The 16,170-nt window shown below is 45.0% G+C and overlaps 1 protein-coding gene across 4 annotated transcripts in view; it reads right to left on the bottom strand.

Annotated features, from left to right (window-relative positions):
• The window catches only part of LOC132126830 (trichohyalin), a 215,925-nt gene extending 200,336 nt beyond the window's left edge, over positions 1 to 15,589 (bottom strand). For 3 of the 4 annotated variants that reach the window (XM_059538384.1, XM_059538376.1, XM_059538366.1), the window contains exon 1: positions 15,233 to 15,588. The gene's annotated coding sequence lies outside the window, so the exon portion shown is untranslated. Of the gene's footprint in view, positions 1 to 15,232 lie in introns of all 4 variants that reach the window. The other variant, XM_059538393.1, reaches the window with a different exon arrangement.
• Positions 15,590 to 16,170: the final 581 nt, after the last annotated feature.

A 16,170-nucleotide genomic window follows, 5' to 3' on the forward strand; every position in this document is an offset into this window, starting at 1 on the left:
TTTATGGACCACAACCGGTAAGTGTATTTCAAGTGTATTCAACGCTGTTTAGCTTTGCTCACTAGATGTTAAGGCTGTGCAAAAAAATCGAATGCGATTTTCATGCGCATCTCGTCAGTAAAAACGCTCCAGTGATTATAAGTACATCTCCAGCACATGCTCCTGCCCACTTGCCTCTCAAAACTAGCCCAATCGCATTTCCAGGAGGGCTGTGTGCGCTAAGCTGGTGTCGAATAACAACTCGTTACGTGTTTCTGAAGGAGGGACTTTATAGAACAAGGGATTTATCAGCGCGTTTTTATGACAGTGAAAACAGCGGTATACAGATAGGTGAATTGTGTGAAAAATACTGTGTTGTGTTGCCAAAGACAACCTGGCACCAATTAAACTCTGGCCCTAAAAAGACTGTATGATGTTCAACCCTACAGGCAAATAGGGTAAGCTAGACATCAACCAAGCTCTTATCACAGTAGCAGCTCTGCACTGCGTCAAAGTGCCAAATATTCACAAATATGCACAGCACTGTATTAAAGAGCTTATTTGGTTTTGTAATTAGTGTTGTCTGTATCAGGTCAAGCGTATTCAAATCACATGAAGATTAAATCACTGCAGGGTCTTCAGTCAGTGTTTTTGGAATGGGAGGGGCAGGAAAGGGATGGGAGGGAGAGAAAACTTGGGCTAATATAGAGAGAGACCAAGAAAAGCAGTCACTATCAAGAATAAAAGTCATTTAACTTTTCTGTCAAGTGTTATAGTTATAATTCACTGTTTCACGATTACTGTCAACTCACTTTACAGAGCAGAGCTTGTGCTAATGGAAAACTGAAGTGAATAGACTCTCCAAACACAATGTTTTGATATCTCAATTATCTTTCTCATTATATTGCATGAGCAAAGCCCAAGGTCTACATACAAAGAGGGTGAAATCAGATGGCAGCGTGAAACTATGTAGGGTATATCATTAAAAATATACTCAGAATTACCTTTAAAAATCAAACACATGACATATTGCGTTCTTATTATTTACTATTCTTACTATTTTTCTGGATGCAAGATGTACAGAACAGTTGAGATTCCTGTTAATAGCGGAAGAGAAATCATTTTGAGTAAGACTGAGGACATCCGTTCTTGGCGTTGAAAATAAATAAATCCAAAAGCTGATTAAATGTTGCATTTGGAGATTCTTTGAGTCAGGCTATTTAGAAACTCAGCACCGCTAGGACATGTGAACGCTTGTTGAAACCACATACGTGTGGAGCTGCTGGGATATGCAAAGCCATCTTGTCTTGATCTTCCGATGGAATTTGGAAATATAATCTGGCCACTGGACTGTCGACACTTGTCGACCCGCTGCTTGTTGCGTGTCAATCATTGGTGGGTGCGAGGGCGGCTTCTAAAGGGTCCTGAGGGTGGGTGCTTAGAGCACGCTCTGTTTAACATGCCAACAGCTGGGTGGGAGTAAACATAGAGGCATATAAACTGGGGTATTGACTACATGATCAATTCTATTGATCAGTGAACTCCCTCTCCTTTAGCAGGCACGCTGAGCCCTCACAAAGTCTCTGTCTCGCCCTCTGCTGACTCCAAAGAATATGCAGACTGGAAACCTGCCCAGATCTGCAGCCCAGACACCTTCCTCTAGGAGGAGACAGAGAGGAGAATCACCCACCATCTACCAGGGAGTCAACTACCAGAAGTGAGTTTTATCTGGCCTACCTGAAACCCACAAATGGCATTCTAAAAAAGTAATTGAGCACAATATAATGTGAATATTGTACAAATATCGTGAACTGGGTTGGACCAAATGTAAAAGTTCTGAATTAGTCACTGAACCTGCCTGTAGCTCTAGTAATCCTGAAGACCTTGATTAGCTTGTTCAGGTGTGTTTGATTAGGGCTGGAGCTAAACTCTGCAGATCATCGGCACTCCAGGACCGACATTGCCTATCCCTGGTCTATCCTCTATAATAAAAGTAATTTGATTAATATAAATTAATCAAAATGATGGAAAACCAACTCACTTGAGCGTGGCAAAATACACTCTAACCACGATATATTCTTAGTCAGTGACAGCATTCAGTGAAAAACAGATGATGTGAAAAGAAAGAGAGCTTAACTGAAGCCTTTCCTATGTCTAGCGAGTAGAAATCATCTTCAATTCTGTGACTGCCACTGATCCAATGGGACAAGCCAGGAGGGGCGGTTTGGGTCAGCGTTCTCTGTCAAATAAGATTCACATATCCACAATTGGGCTGGCACACCAAATGACCTCCCTGTTTACGAGATTGCTGGTGATAACACACATCTCATTAGTCACATACCGCCCCTGATCTGCCATGGCACCTCCACTTACAAATGGCAGCTAAGCGCTAAATTTACCCTCGTTACGCTCACGCTCCAATCACAAAAGGGCTGCTGTCTTTTGGTCTTAAGAATACTATTTGGCATGGACGGACATGCCAGCATTATTGCCGGTCTGTCGTGCATCATGTGGAAATAAAGATAAATGCACAATCCATGCACCTCTCCACTAGCGACATTTGGAGACCGAAAGGATGTGACAGGCCTGTCTCATTTATATGCAACACCAAGGGCTGGGGTTCATGTAAAGCAGAGCCCACCAGTGGTTACCTCAGTAAGGTGAAGAATAGCTCAGGGTTACACGCTCAGATGCAGCAGAAACCTCAGGTACCTTTTGAAAGTGAGAGAGTCCCACCTGTTATCTCATGACAGCACAGGATCTTCTCGTAATCCTACCTCCCAGTTGTGAGGAAATTTCTCAAAACAAATTTGCGAGGCATCGGGCTGATAATGCGAACCTAATCATCAACTACTTGTACCCTTAACTAGTATTTCATATCCTTGTCATCTCTTTTTCAGCTTCCTTTTACTTTTTGACGCTTCCACTGGCACTAATTCGTATTGGATTTTCATTCGTTCACCTTCCTGCGAGCATCAATTTCAGATGGCATGAAAAAGTAATATTCCAGCAATAAAGCTTGATTTACACCCTTTGCCTGGCTCCCCCTCTTGCTTTTTATATTTGATCATTTAGTGGGGATCGTATAACTGTATATCAGACGCAAATGAAATCAGGTCCCGTGCACATTAAGGCCATGTAGAGTTGCAGCTAACATCCCCTGCGATCCAGCCGCCCGGCTCCCCGGCAAGCCAAGGGCAGAGTCCCATTCATTTTCAGGCCCATTTCCTCCTATGATTAGGCGATCAATCAATCTGAGCCTTCAATCTCATCAGGCAGACGGTATTATCTGCCCATCTCCCCCTCCGTTACTGGCTCTCTCCCTCTCTTGCGCTCACTCTCACAGAGCAGCACATTAACATCAGATCAAGTATCAGCAAGTGCATGCGGTCTGTAACGTCAAACAGACCACAGACAGACATCTCTTCATCTTTCCCGGCTCCTAATACCCACACAGCTCCCATAGTGCACTGCATGCAAGCACGGACGGCGAGACGTTTGCGGAGACTGACAAAGAGGCACGTCTTTAAAGCGCTTGTCAAGGTATTAAGCCATAGGCCTACTTCAGGGAGCATCCTTTCAAAGTAGATGAATAGCTTCTTAGACCATCACAACACCACTTGTATGTCTCAAAGACAAAGCCCGACCTGTCTCTGTAAATTGTGGCTATAGGCTCATTTGTCCGTGCGGGTTCCTACACGTCTACTAAATCATCCAACCTGTCCTTTGACGTATCAGAGATTCCATACACTTGCCCGCCACTGTCTTCCCACAATACACCAGGGAGGACAAACACTATTTATCGGACAAGTCTATATAAAGCTTTCTCAGTGTCAGAGAGGGTAAGCGAATATGCCCTATAAAAGCCCAGCCACTCAGACTCTGTTTTTACAATGATCCACACTCATTCTTGTTTACACAAGCATAATGGCGAGTAAACTGCTACTTGTAAACAGTAGAATGCCATTAATGCGACTGGCTGGGTCATGGTGGTTTCTATCTGCTATAAGACTGAGAGACTGAGTTTGGAGAAAATGTGCATTTATTTTGTCCACGCTGAACTTGAAACATACAGAGAAAATAGATTGCAAATGATCTGCTCTAGGGACCTTAGTGTACAAGGAGTTTACAGACTATGTGTCAAAACAACTTTTCACAAATACTGTAAACACCAAAAACGGTGGCCCTCAAAACATAAAACTTAAGCCACTCATAAAAAGGTAGAAATGTCAATGTATTTGGATCAACTGGTATCTGCAAACAAATGACTAGAGTTCTGAGCTTTACACAGGTGTCCTAGCAAAACAAGCACAGGTGTTGTTCATCACTTTAACTATGAACATGTGCTACTAATGCCTGACAACCCAAAAGTTGCAAAATCCAAATTTAAACTGTACATCTTTTGTTTTTCATATTTAATAATTTTTTTTTTTTTTTTTTTTTTATGTGTTGAACGAGTGCTTAATACATTATATGAAGGATAAAGTTTAAACTACATTTTTTTAGGTCTACTCATGAAGCACCAAAATGTTTTATTTACAGGTTTGTTTGTTCGGTTGAATGGTTGGTTTGTTGGTTGTTTATTTGTTTTTTGCAGCAATTAAGAATTGTAATACATTTTTGATTCAATCAAGCTTGCAGTTTAGATGGTACATCACCAAACAGATCCTGTGAAACTACAAACTCTGTCAAAACAACATTTTACACTGTGATCTGCAAACAGTGGAACTCAAAACAGAAAACTTAAGCCACTATTTCAAATGAATAAATGCCAATGTGTTAGAATCTAAATATTAAAATAAGGTGGTATCTGCAAGCATATGACATCAGTTCTCTTCAAGTTCACAAAACGTGTCTTAGCAGAGAAACGTACTCGGTTACTAACGTAACCTCGGTTCCCTGAGATGAGGGAACGAGTACTGCGTAAGCTAGCTTACGCTATGGGAAAAGGTCCCCTTTTCTCAAGAATATGAAGCCAAAAATTATCCTTAATTTTTAAATAATGTAAAACGCAGTGCTGCAGCACAGCAGACCCAAGCGAAGCGGCTCGCGCGCTTATTGGCTGTGCTGCGGCAACTGCAGCAACCTATGGTGAGGCGGCGGAGAGTAATGAACCAATGGGGGCGCTTCGCGCCCATTGGACGTCAGAGCGCGCCAAAATAGGCGTGGCTGGAACTATATAAGCCACCGCTTCACCATAGGGATCAGGTTTTAAATCGACTGAAGCGATCACCCGGTCCGAGCACATAGCACGGCAGGTTACGCAGTACTCGTTCCCTCATCTCAGGGAACCGAGGTTACGTTAGTAACCGAGTACGTTCCCTTTCGAGAGTACTCTCGTACTGCGTAAGCTAGCTTACGCTATGGGAACACAATGTAAAACGCCGTGCATGCTCGGGAACTTCGACCTGTCACAGCCCAAGGCGAGAGCTCGGGGCTTTATAGCAGGAGAAATCCCAGTCCCAAAAGCCAACCTTAGTGAGCTTTATATAGGGAACGAAAAAAGGGGGACGTGATAAGGCTTAGCACGTCTATATAGAAAGTACCCTGGCCTGCAGGGCAGGGACTTGCAGATTATAGAATCTAATAAATGTGGACGGAGAGGCCCAGCCTGCCGCCGCACAGATATCATCCAGTGGTATCCCGCAGGACCACGCCCATGACGAGGCCATACCTCGGGTGGAATGGGCTCTGATGCCGAACGGGCAGTGAAGGCCCTTAGATTTGTAAGCCAGCGAGATAGTGTCTACTATCCATCGCGATAGGCTTTGCTTCGTGGTGGCGAGACCTCGGGTGCGCCCACCAAAGCATATGAAGAGCTGGTCCGACCTCCTGAATAAGGCGGAGCGCGCAATATAGGTTTTAAGAGCCCTGACGGGGCAGATGAAGCTCGCGTTGCTTTCGTCGCTTTGCGAGGAAAGGGCTGACAGCGAGATGACCTGCGCTCTGAACGGTGTTGAGAGCACCTTGGGGACATAGCCGTGTCTTGGTCTGAGAATGACTCTGGAGTCATTAGGCCCAAACTCGAGACAGTCAGCGCTTACAGATAGCGCATGTAAATCCCCCACTCGCTTGACTGAGGCCAGAGCCAGTAGAAAAGCGGTTTTGAACGAAAGAAGCTTCATATCGACAGACTGAAGCGGTTCAAAAGGGGGGCCCTTTAAGGCCTCTAGGACCGTGGACAGGTCCCAGGAAGGGATTGAAGGGGGTCGGGGAGGGTTCATCCGACGAGCTCCCTTAAGGAAACGAATGACCAGTTCGTTTTTTCCCAGTGATAGGCCGGCCACCGGAGCATGAGAAGCTGCTATGGCTGCCACATACACTTTGAGCGTAGACGGGGATCTGCCCGCATCTAAACGCTCCTGTAGGAAGGAGAGTATCTCCGACACGTCACATAAGTGAGGGTCTAGGTTCCGTGTCCCGCACCAGGTGGAGAACACTGACCATTTCTGCGCGTATAGGCGCCTGGTTGAGGGTGCTCTGGCTTCCGTAATGGTCTTTAACACTCCCTCAGGGAGGTTCCCGGGTACCCGTTGAGGGGCCATACATGAAGGGCTCAAAGTTCGGGGTGGGGATGCCAGAGCGCGCCCTTCAGCTGCGTGAGGAGATCTTTCCGCAGCGGTATTGGCCATGGGGCTGTACTGGACAGCTGCATCAGCTCGGAGAACCAAGGTTGGGTCGTCCAGAGTGGGGCTACTAGCAGCATAGCACATCTGCTCTTCCTGACCCGATCGATGACCTGCGGCAGCATCGCGACCGGTGGGAAGGCATAAAGCGGGCGTCTGGGCCAATCGAGGGCCAGCGCGTCCCTGCTCTTTGAAAAATATATTGGGCAATGAGCGTTGTCTTCTCAGGCGAAGAGGTCGACCTCTGCCCTGCCGAAGATGCTCCACATCAACTGAACCGTCTGTGGGTGAAGAGACCACTCCCCAGGGGGAACATTCGCCCTGGAAAGCATGTCCGGGCCCCGGTTCAGGATGCCAGGTACATGCGCTGCCTTTAGCGAGCGCAGATTGCAATGTGCCCATGTCAGAAGACGCTCGGTCATGGTGTGCAAGGTTTCTGACCTGACACCACCCTGGCGATTTATGTAGGCCACCACTGACATGCTGTCTGATCTGACCAGAACGTGATGGCCCTTTAAAAATGGGAGGAAAGCTTTCAGGGATAGTTCGACCGCTATCATCTCCAGACAGTTTATGTGTAACAGTCGCTCCGGGCTCGACCAGAGGCCGGAGGCAGACCTGCCCTCGTACAGGGCGCCCCAACCGAGGTTGGATGCATCTGTCGAGACTACTTTCCATTTCGAGACAGCGCCCGTGCTTACGCCTAACTGATACCAGTTGGCTATTTTCCAAGGGGCCAGAGCTGCGATGCAGCCGTGGGTCACCCTGATGCGCGCGCGGCCGGAAATCCAGGCGCGCGCTGGAACACGGTCTCTCAGCCAGCGCTGTAGTGGGCGCATGCGCAGCAGGCCCAGTTTGAGAACCGCAGAGGCTGATGTCATCCGACCTAGCATTTCCTGAAATCGTTTGAGCGGGTAAAGAGACCCGGCTTTGAACGACACGGCTAAATGCTGAATAGTGAGAGCGCGCTGTGACGTCAGACGCGCTGTACATGTCACAGAGTCTATGTCTATCCCCAAAAAGGAAATCCTCTGGCTGGGAGACAGAGCGCTCTTGACAGTGTTGATCGTGAGACCCAGGCATTCTAAATGGCTGAGGATCCAGGATCTGTGTGTCGTCAGTAGTTCCTCGGAATGGGCTAAAACTAGCCAGTCGTCGAGGTAGTTCAATACTCGCACTCCCCGCATTCTCAGGGGTGCGAGAGCGGCATCCATGCACCGCATAAACGTACAGGGCGCTACGGAGAGGCCGAATGGAAGAACCATGTACTGATAAGTCTGCCCCTCGAAGGCGAATCTCAAGAATGGCCTGTGATGGGGTGCTATTTGAATGTGAAAGTAAGCGTCTTTCAGATCCACTGAGAAAAACCAATCCCTCGGGCGAATTTGCGCGAGTATTTGTTTGGTAGTTAACATTTTCAACGATCGCGTCATAAGCGCTTTGTTCAAACGTCTGAGATCTAGGATGGGTCTGAGACCGCCATCCTTTTTTGGTACGAGGAAGTAGCGGCCGTAAAAGCCTGACTCGCGCTGCGCAGGGGGGACAGTTTCTATCGCCCCTTTTGCAAGAAGGTTTATCAGTTCGGCGCGAAGGACGTGTGTCATTTCGCTTTTCACTTTCGTTTCGACCACGGCGCGAAAGCGCGGCGGTCTGCGAGCGAACTGGAGCAAGTAACCTCGTTTTATTATATTCAAAACCCAATCTGATATGCCGGGGATGGCCTGCCATGCAGCGGCTCGTGCGGCTATGGGTTGAATGTGCTTCGGGCACTGGCCGCCTGTTATGAGGGGACCAGTAGCTCGAGTATGCTGTGCTTGTGACACTGTGGTGACAGCGCTTTTTGTAGGGTTTAGATTTGTAGGGTTGCGCACTGAGAAGTGGGCACGCGCGCTACATTTAGAGCACCTCCGGCGCGAGCGGGAAGGTGGGCATGAAAGGAGACCCGAGTGAGTCTTTGTGACACTTGGGGGAGTGTGTATACATGTAGGGGTGCGTACTGTGTAGTGGGCACACTGCCTACATAGAAAAAGCTCTTTTTGTGCTTTATTGAGGTCGCCGTGAAAACGGCGTTTGTGTGCAGGCGTGCGTGCATTGTAACAGGCTCGTTTACTGCAGTATAGACATCTCCAACCGCCTTTAGTGAGGGGATTGGAGGAAGCATGTGAGGTTTCTTGTGTGGTGGTCCGGCCGCAGTGGGACTTAACCACGGTCTTTTCAGCCCGAAGGTCAGGAGGGCTTCGGAGGCTCGGGGTTCAGCACAATCCTGGGCCGAGGTCCCCGTCTCTCTGGCGGTTTGCGGCTCGTAGAGCGAGAGCGGTGCTGGGTTTTGGTCGCTGGGCGAGACTGTAAGTCTGGCTGCGATGGCTTCGAGGTCTGAGGGGGCGGCGCGTTTCTACGGCGTCCCGCAGCAGAGCTAGAGCGTTTCGGCAGGAAGTGTCTCATTGCCTGCGACGTTTTCTGAGCCTCAGTGAAGCGTTCAGCGAAACCCTTAACCGACTGGCCAAAGAGGCCGGAAGGCGAGATAGGAGAGTCGAGAAAGGCGGATTTGTCGGCGTCTTTCATCTCCGTGAGCGTGAGCCAGAGGTGTCGCTCTAAAACAGCGAGGCTTGCCATGCTTCGGCCGATCGCTTGTGCTGTGGTCTTTGTCGCACGCAGGGCTAGATCAGTAGCGCTGCGGAGATCTTTAAAGTCATAGGTATCTGGGGCAGACTCGTCCAGGTTACGGAGAAGTCTGGCCTGAAAAACCTGCAGCACAGCCATGGTGTGTAGAGCCGAAGCGGCTTGACCAGCGGAGGTGTAAGCTCAGCCAGCGAGAGCTGAGGTGGTGCGGCACGGCTTGGATGGATGCACAGGCTTCGACCGCCATCCAGCGGCTGAGGGCGGGCAGAGGTGTGCAGCAATAGCCTCCTCGAGAGGGGGGAGGCTCTCGTAACCGTGGTCTCGGGCGCCGTCGACAGAGGAGAGCGCTGACGAGACAGAAGTCTTCAAGCGTGCGGAGAATGGGGCTTTCCACGACTTCGTGAGTTCATTGTGAACTTCCGGGAAGAAGGGGGCGTTTCTTTGCGGAGGGGCCGAAGGGCGCCCCTGCAGGAACCATTCATCCAGCCTGCTTTTAGCGGGCTCGTCTGGAGGAGACCAGTCGAGCTGAAGGTCGCTGACAGCCCTTGTAAGCACGCGAGTAAGCTCCGCGTCGATATCGGCGCGTTGTCCGGTGCAGCTGGGTGCTGTAGAGGGGGGGGGGGGGTCCGCAATGGAGCCCGACCATTCCTCACTACTGGACGCGGCGAGAGAAAGGCTGTCGTGTCTGTCCTCTTCCGCCTCAGGCGCTCCGAAGGAGAATGGGGCGCTGGTGAGCAGGGACTGGCGCTGCTCGTCCACGAAGAGGACAGGCGAAGAGGCACGCGGGGAGAGCGGGCGAGGCACGCGGGGAGTGTTCCGGCGTGAGCTCGCGTGTAACAGTATGCTCAGGCATTCTCTGATCGCGGCGTTTCTTACGCGGCACTTGAGAGAGAAGAGGCGGAGCGGGTGGAGCATCATGGCTGGTTTGAGCTAATCGAGCCCGCAGGGTCGATATAGCCATGTCGTCGCACTCAGGGCAGCCGCCCTTGAAGAGTGCGCTCTCAGCATGCTCGCGGCCCAGGCAGGAGACACAGATGATGTGGCGGTCCTCGCTGGGCAGAGGGCCTCGGCAGGAAGCGCAGGCCCGAGGCATTTGAAACAACGCCTCGAATTCTGGAGGAAAAAAGTGTGATGCAGCGGCAAACACACTAGCTTTGAAAAGGATATAGTCACGCCGGATGACGCAGCAGGAAGCGAGTGCTGAAGGCGGCGTCGAGATGAAGCACGAGCCGGCGTCCTCAGATCTGCGTTGCAGTGCTATCCCGCTGAGAGGCTTTTCGACGGCGTGTAGAGGCTTCTCCGGAGAAGACAGCGAAGTGCAGGTGAGATCGCTGCAGGTGAGATCGCTGAAGGAGATGAAATCTGATCCCTATGGTGAAGCGGTGGCTTATATAGTTCCAGCCACGCCTATTTTGGCGCGCTCTGACGTCCAATGGGCGCGAAGCGCCCCCATTGGTTCGTTACTCTCCGCCGCCTCACCATAGGTTGCTGCAGTTGCCGCAGCACAGCCAATAAGCGCGCGAGCCGCTTCGCTTGGGTCTGCTGTGCTGCAGCACTGCGTTTTACATTATTTAAAAATTAAGGATAATTTTTGGCTTCATATTCTCGAGAAAAGGGGACCTTTTCCCATAGCGTAAGCTAGCTTACGCAGTACGAGAGTACTCTCGAAAGGGAACCACAGATGTTGTCCATCACATGAACTACAGTATACGCATGTTCCACAACATTTCATTGAAATACTAAGCTTAAACAATGTTTTTAATTTTTTTGGTTCAATCAAGCTTTCAACATAGATGGTGCAACACCCAGCATATACTGTGAGCAGGAAATGCAAAAAAACATTTTTTTTATTATATTTATATAAATATATTTCTAAAGGTGCTGTTGACATGAACTTTTCACCAGATGTCAGTAACAATCCAAGTAATCTATACATAAAGATAGAAAAACAAATAAGTTCAGAAATTAAATTCTGTCTAATAAAGTATAATGACACTGAGAAAAAGTACTGAACACATGAAGAAAGGGAGGTGCAAAAAGACATGGAAAGCCAAGACACCATCTGAAATCTATCAGTAATTAGAAAGCAATCCTGCCCCAAGTCAGTGGAAATTAATATTAGCTGGTTGGTTCAGTCCCAACTGATGGCCTATAAAAAGGTGTCTCATGGCCAACGTGTCACACAAAAAACATTTCATAATGGCTAAAAGCAAAGAGCTTTCTCAAGACCTTCACAACTTTTTTGTTGCAAAACATATTTAGTTGATGGCATTTGGTTACAGAAGGATTTCTATACTTCTGAATGTTCCAGTGAGCACTGTTGGGGTCATAATCCAGAAGTGGAAAGAACAAGATTTCTGATGGAGTAGTGAAAAATATTAGCAGAAGAGTTGTCCAAGAGCAAAAGATCACTTGTGGGGAGCTTCAGAAAGACCTGGAATTAGCATCTACAATTATTTCAAAGAAAATATTAAATACAGTAAGTAATGCACTCATCCACCGTGGCCTGTATGCACGCTCACCATGCAAGTTTTTCTAATGCAAATACTTTTAATTCAAATTGATAATCGCAATTTAAAAAAAATAGATAAATAGTCAACAATAAGGATGTCAAAACCGTGCACCTCTTTCATAGAGGTTAAAAATATTCTCAGACACTTCCAAAAATAAAGCTAAAACCTGCTTTCTTAAAAAAAGTCTTGCTTAAACCTCCAGTGCTCCTTGAAGCAGGAAGATGACATTTATTATTTCCTGAAGCTGGAAGAAACTGTGGGGCCCTTTACTCTCTGAAATTTTCATCATCTTTCATCAAAGCTAGGTGCGCATTATCGTCTCCCACAATCCTTAGCAGCAGCCCTGAACCTATGACATGACACCACCCGCTTTCATCAGTCATCAGCGGCCAGGTTCATCTTAAAAACAGCTCCTCTTTAAATGTTGAGGAGGAACCCAGTGAATTAGTAATACATTTACACGAGCTGAGAGCAAGTGCAGGTAAAGAAATTACTCTCTTCATGTCGTGGCAAATTCTCTTTCCTCTCTGACTGCTAGGCGCTGGTGAAAAAGGGCATCTGAAAAATATTCAATGCAAGGCCATTTAATGGAAAGGTGAGATATAAAAAAAACATAACCCAAAAAGCTTTTTGATGTAAAGAAACTAATTCTGTTAAAGGTGCTGATCAAACTGTCAAGCTTTCATTATGGTACAATAGCTTTTCGCAGCCATGAACTGTGGAAATAAAGTTTCAAAGTACCTCAAAATATCAGATTTCCTCTCATTCGTATAAGACATGATACAGTATGTCTTCACTCTTCAGTCTTCACACATGAACAGCAGAATCACTTTTAAAGATGCATTTACTGTACATTGCGGCCTTAATCATGATTTAACAAGCATGAACCTATCTACCCTATCCATCATAACAGCAATTTCAAAGGGCCTATTTTCACAATTCTTGACTTAACAGTTTCAGTACATAAAATACGCAGGAAGCAGATAGTCTCCTCCAAAACTACATGCATTACAGAATATCATTCCTCTGGTCTGGATTATCCATTGTCTCCTCAATGGGACTGGTCATCTGCACACAGACAAATTCAACATGAAGGTCAGAAGTACAAAGCTCTGTAGTGCACAAACTAAAAATTCCCTCGAGCAGCAGTAAAGAAAAGAAAGTGAACCACAGCCTCAGATGACAGCTAAAGTCCCTCAGATCTCCAATAGGCCCCCTCATTGTCCTAAAAGCCAACCGCCCCCACAATAAACGGTTTTAATAACATATCACAATCCCCAAGCGTACTTTGCGTTTGTTTTCCACATGTAACCAGTTCTAATTAGGCAATGTGCTGCAAAACTTACCAAGGTCTGGCTGCCTAAGATCACAATAGCTAGTTGTATCTTCTACCACAGCTGTAATTAATGAGAAAACCAGGCGACTTCTTCATGAAAAGGGAAGGTTTGGAGAAAAAAGAACATTATGGAGAAAATATATGGCTTGAACTCTGACGGTTAGACCTTGGAGTCCTCATCAACTGTGACAAAAGGTCTGATCTATGTCTGTGCTGATGCAACCTGGTTTGTATTAGTAAAGAAATGCACCAAAAACCAAAATCATTGTAGTGAAAACAAATGGCACGGAGAACATCTACAACATGAGCAACCATGACCGATCATCGAGATGCAGTGTAACACTCATATCTCTGTGGAATCAGAAAGGATGTGCTTTATTTATATGGGACGCCGAGGTAAAATAAAGTATGTGTCATAAAATGGCCCAAGCTTGTCAGATTTAGCAAAAAGAAAGAAAGAAACAATATAAGAATTTAGAAAAACATAATGCTGGTTCCTTTTTTTGTAAATTGTATCTAATTGCTGCAAGATTAGTCTTTAACGAGCTGAAAAGAGTGTATGTCACACCATTGTTGATCAATTTGCACTGGCTACCAGTAGCTGCTCACATAAAATTTAAGGCATAGATGTTTGCCTACAAAACAACCACTGGCTCTGCACCCCTTTACCTTAATTCACTACTTTCACAGACTTTTACATTTACTGTTCCTTTGTGGTGGAATGACCTGCCCAACTCAATCCGAATCTTCAAGAAATGGCTAGAAGCACATCTTTTCCATCTATCCTTGACTCTCTAACACTAGCACTCTGTATTCTATTTCTATTCTATCTATTCGTTTTCTTTTTATGTATTCAAAAAACACCTGATCCTTTAACACTTGTACTCTTTGCAATACTTGCTTTCTTTTTATAAAAACATTTGAGCCTCTAACACTAGTATTCTCTGTTCTTTTTCTATTCTATCTACTTGCTTTCTTTTTATAAAAAAAAAAATGACCCTAACACTTACATTCTCAATTCTTTTATTATTTTGACTTTTCTTTCTTTATAAAAAGAGACCCTCTAACACAAACATTCTCTATTCGTTTTATATTCTATCTACTTGTTTTCTTTTTATTTATTATAAAAAAAACTTACTACATGTACTGCATTAGGCAAACTGAGACTTATCACAGCACTTACATATTGGTTATCTTTCTTCTTCTTTTTTGATTGCTTCTTTTGTGCTCATTTGTACTGTAAGTCGCTTTGGATGAAAATTATTTAAAACTTAAATCTTAAGATATAAATCTTAAATATGAATAAAAAAAATTTAAGTCAATGAACATCCTTTATTTAACATTTGCCAGGCTTTTTTATGTTAAACTTTTCCTTTTAAATTAAAAACAACATGCTTTTTTATTCTTGAAGTTAGGTCATCATAAATTCAAGTTAACTAATAATGCTAGCAAATTTGTACATAACCTTTTTGTAAACTGTTATTTATTTCCTATTTCAGTCATATCCATTTCTGGACTGGAAATGTAAGGCAAGCAAACCTGATCAAGAGGGAAATTCATTCTGCATTCCATATCAATAACATTTATCTGCTTATTAAGTTAATGAGAAGATTGTAAACCTTACACCGACTGCATTAACAAACTCTAGCAATTTGATTAGCAGTAATTCAGTATTATGAAGAAGAAAAAATCTTCAGCCTAATGGAAACATCCCGGCAGTCTCAGATATGTACAGTAATAAAATATCTCTTTATGAGCTATGCTTCATTTGCAGCTCTTGTTAAATGTTATAATTGCAATTACACCACACACTGAATAAACAAGCAATTAACACCGCTTATTTAAAAGACTTTACAAAACATACTGATTATATTTAAAGGGAAAATATGTTTCAAGCTTTTTAAAGTTGTTTGAAATTATTCTAAATGTACCGTTACTTTGGTCTAAAAAAAGTTCGTCCAGTAAACACAAACACAGCCCTTGCAGGTCTTGCGTGTTAGAGAAATACCTTTCCTTATTTTGGCAGGCGTTGGTTATCTAAAGAGTAACTCTGCTACATGTTTCTAACAACATCATTGTATTTTTTCATACAACGTGTTTGCTTGCGTCTGAGTGGTTATGAGGCGGAATAAACAAATGGTTAATAAAGTTAATTCTACCTGTTGCTCTGCAGTTATACAGACAATGCCTCATTTCACCCGTGTCTCGTGATTTGATGACTGTTCACGCAGATTTCATCTTCTCCAAGCTGCAGACGTTTTGACAAGAGTCGATAGAAAAGACTGAAATCTCTGCACTTTGTTACTTTCTCATCATTTCTGAACGCCCGCTCCGCCGCCTCTCTCTCCCGCTTCACTCACTTGTACACATCCTGCTCACAGATTGACAAACAGCGCAGCGAACCAATGACCATTCAGAACTCGCCTGTCACCGATTTTGACGACCAATCGCAGTCAGAGCTGCGGCCAGTTGGGCGGAACTCTGCAAAGGAAAACTGCTGGTCTCCATGGGAACATGTCAAACACGACGAGCACGCAGCAGATGAAAATGCCGTTGAGGATCATCATCATCCCTTGAGTGTAGAGAGAGGCAAACCTGTAGCCGCACGTTATAAACACCAGCATCTGTTCTGGATTTATTACAGTCAACAATATAACCCACAGTGTAATGTACATGGAGATAATATGTTAATATGTAAAATAAATAAATAATAATAATAAAAAAATGTTGCTGTAATTAGCTGTTAGTAATAAAACAGTGCTGGGTAGATTACTTAACGTTACTGATATCAAATTAACGTGACGTACATGATAGTTTATAACGTAATACATAACGATATTAGGTTGGCTAATCTGATTGGTTTCCCTTACGAAAATTAGCCATGGTTTAATAAAAAAAAAAAAAAATATATATATATATATATATATATATATATATATATATATATATATATATATATATATATATAGTACAGACCAAAAGTTTGGACACACCTTCTCATTCAAAGAGTTTTCTTTATTTTCATGACTATGAAAATTGTAGATTCACACTGACAGACTATGAATTAACACATGTGGAATTATATATGGAATTATAT

The sequence above is a fragment of the Carassius carassius genome, chromosome 3 (assembly GCF_963082965.1).
Source record: "Carassius carassius chromosome 3, fCarCar2.1, whole genome shotgun sequence".
NCBI lineage: Eukaryota > Metazoa > Chordata > Actinopteri > Cypriniformes > Cyprinidae > Carassius > Carassius carassius.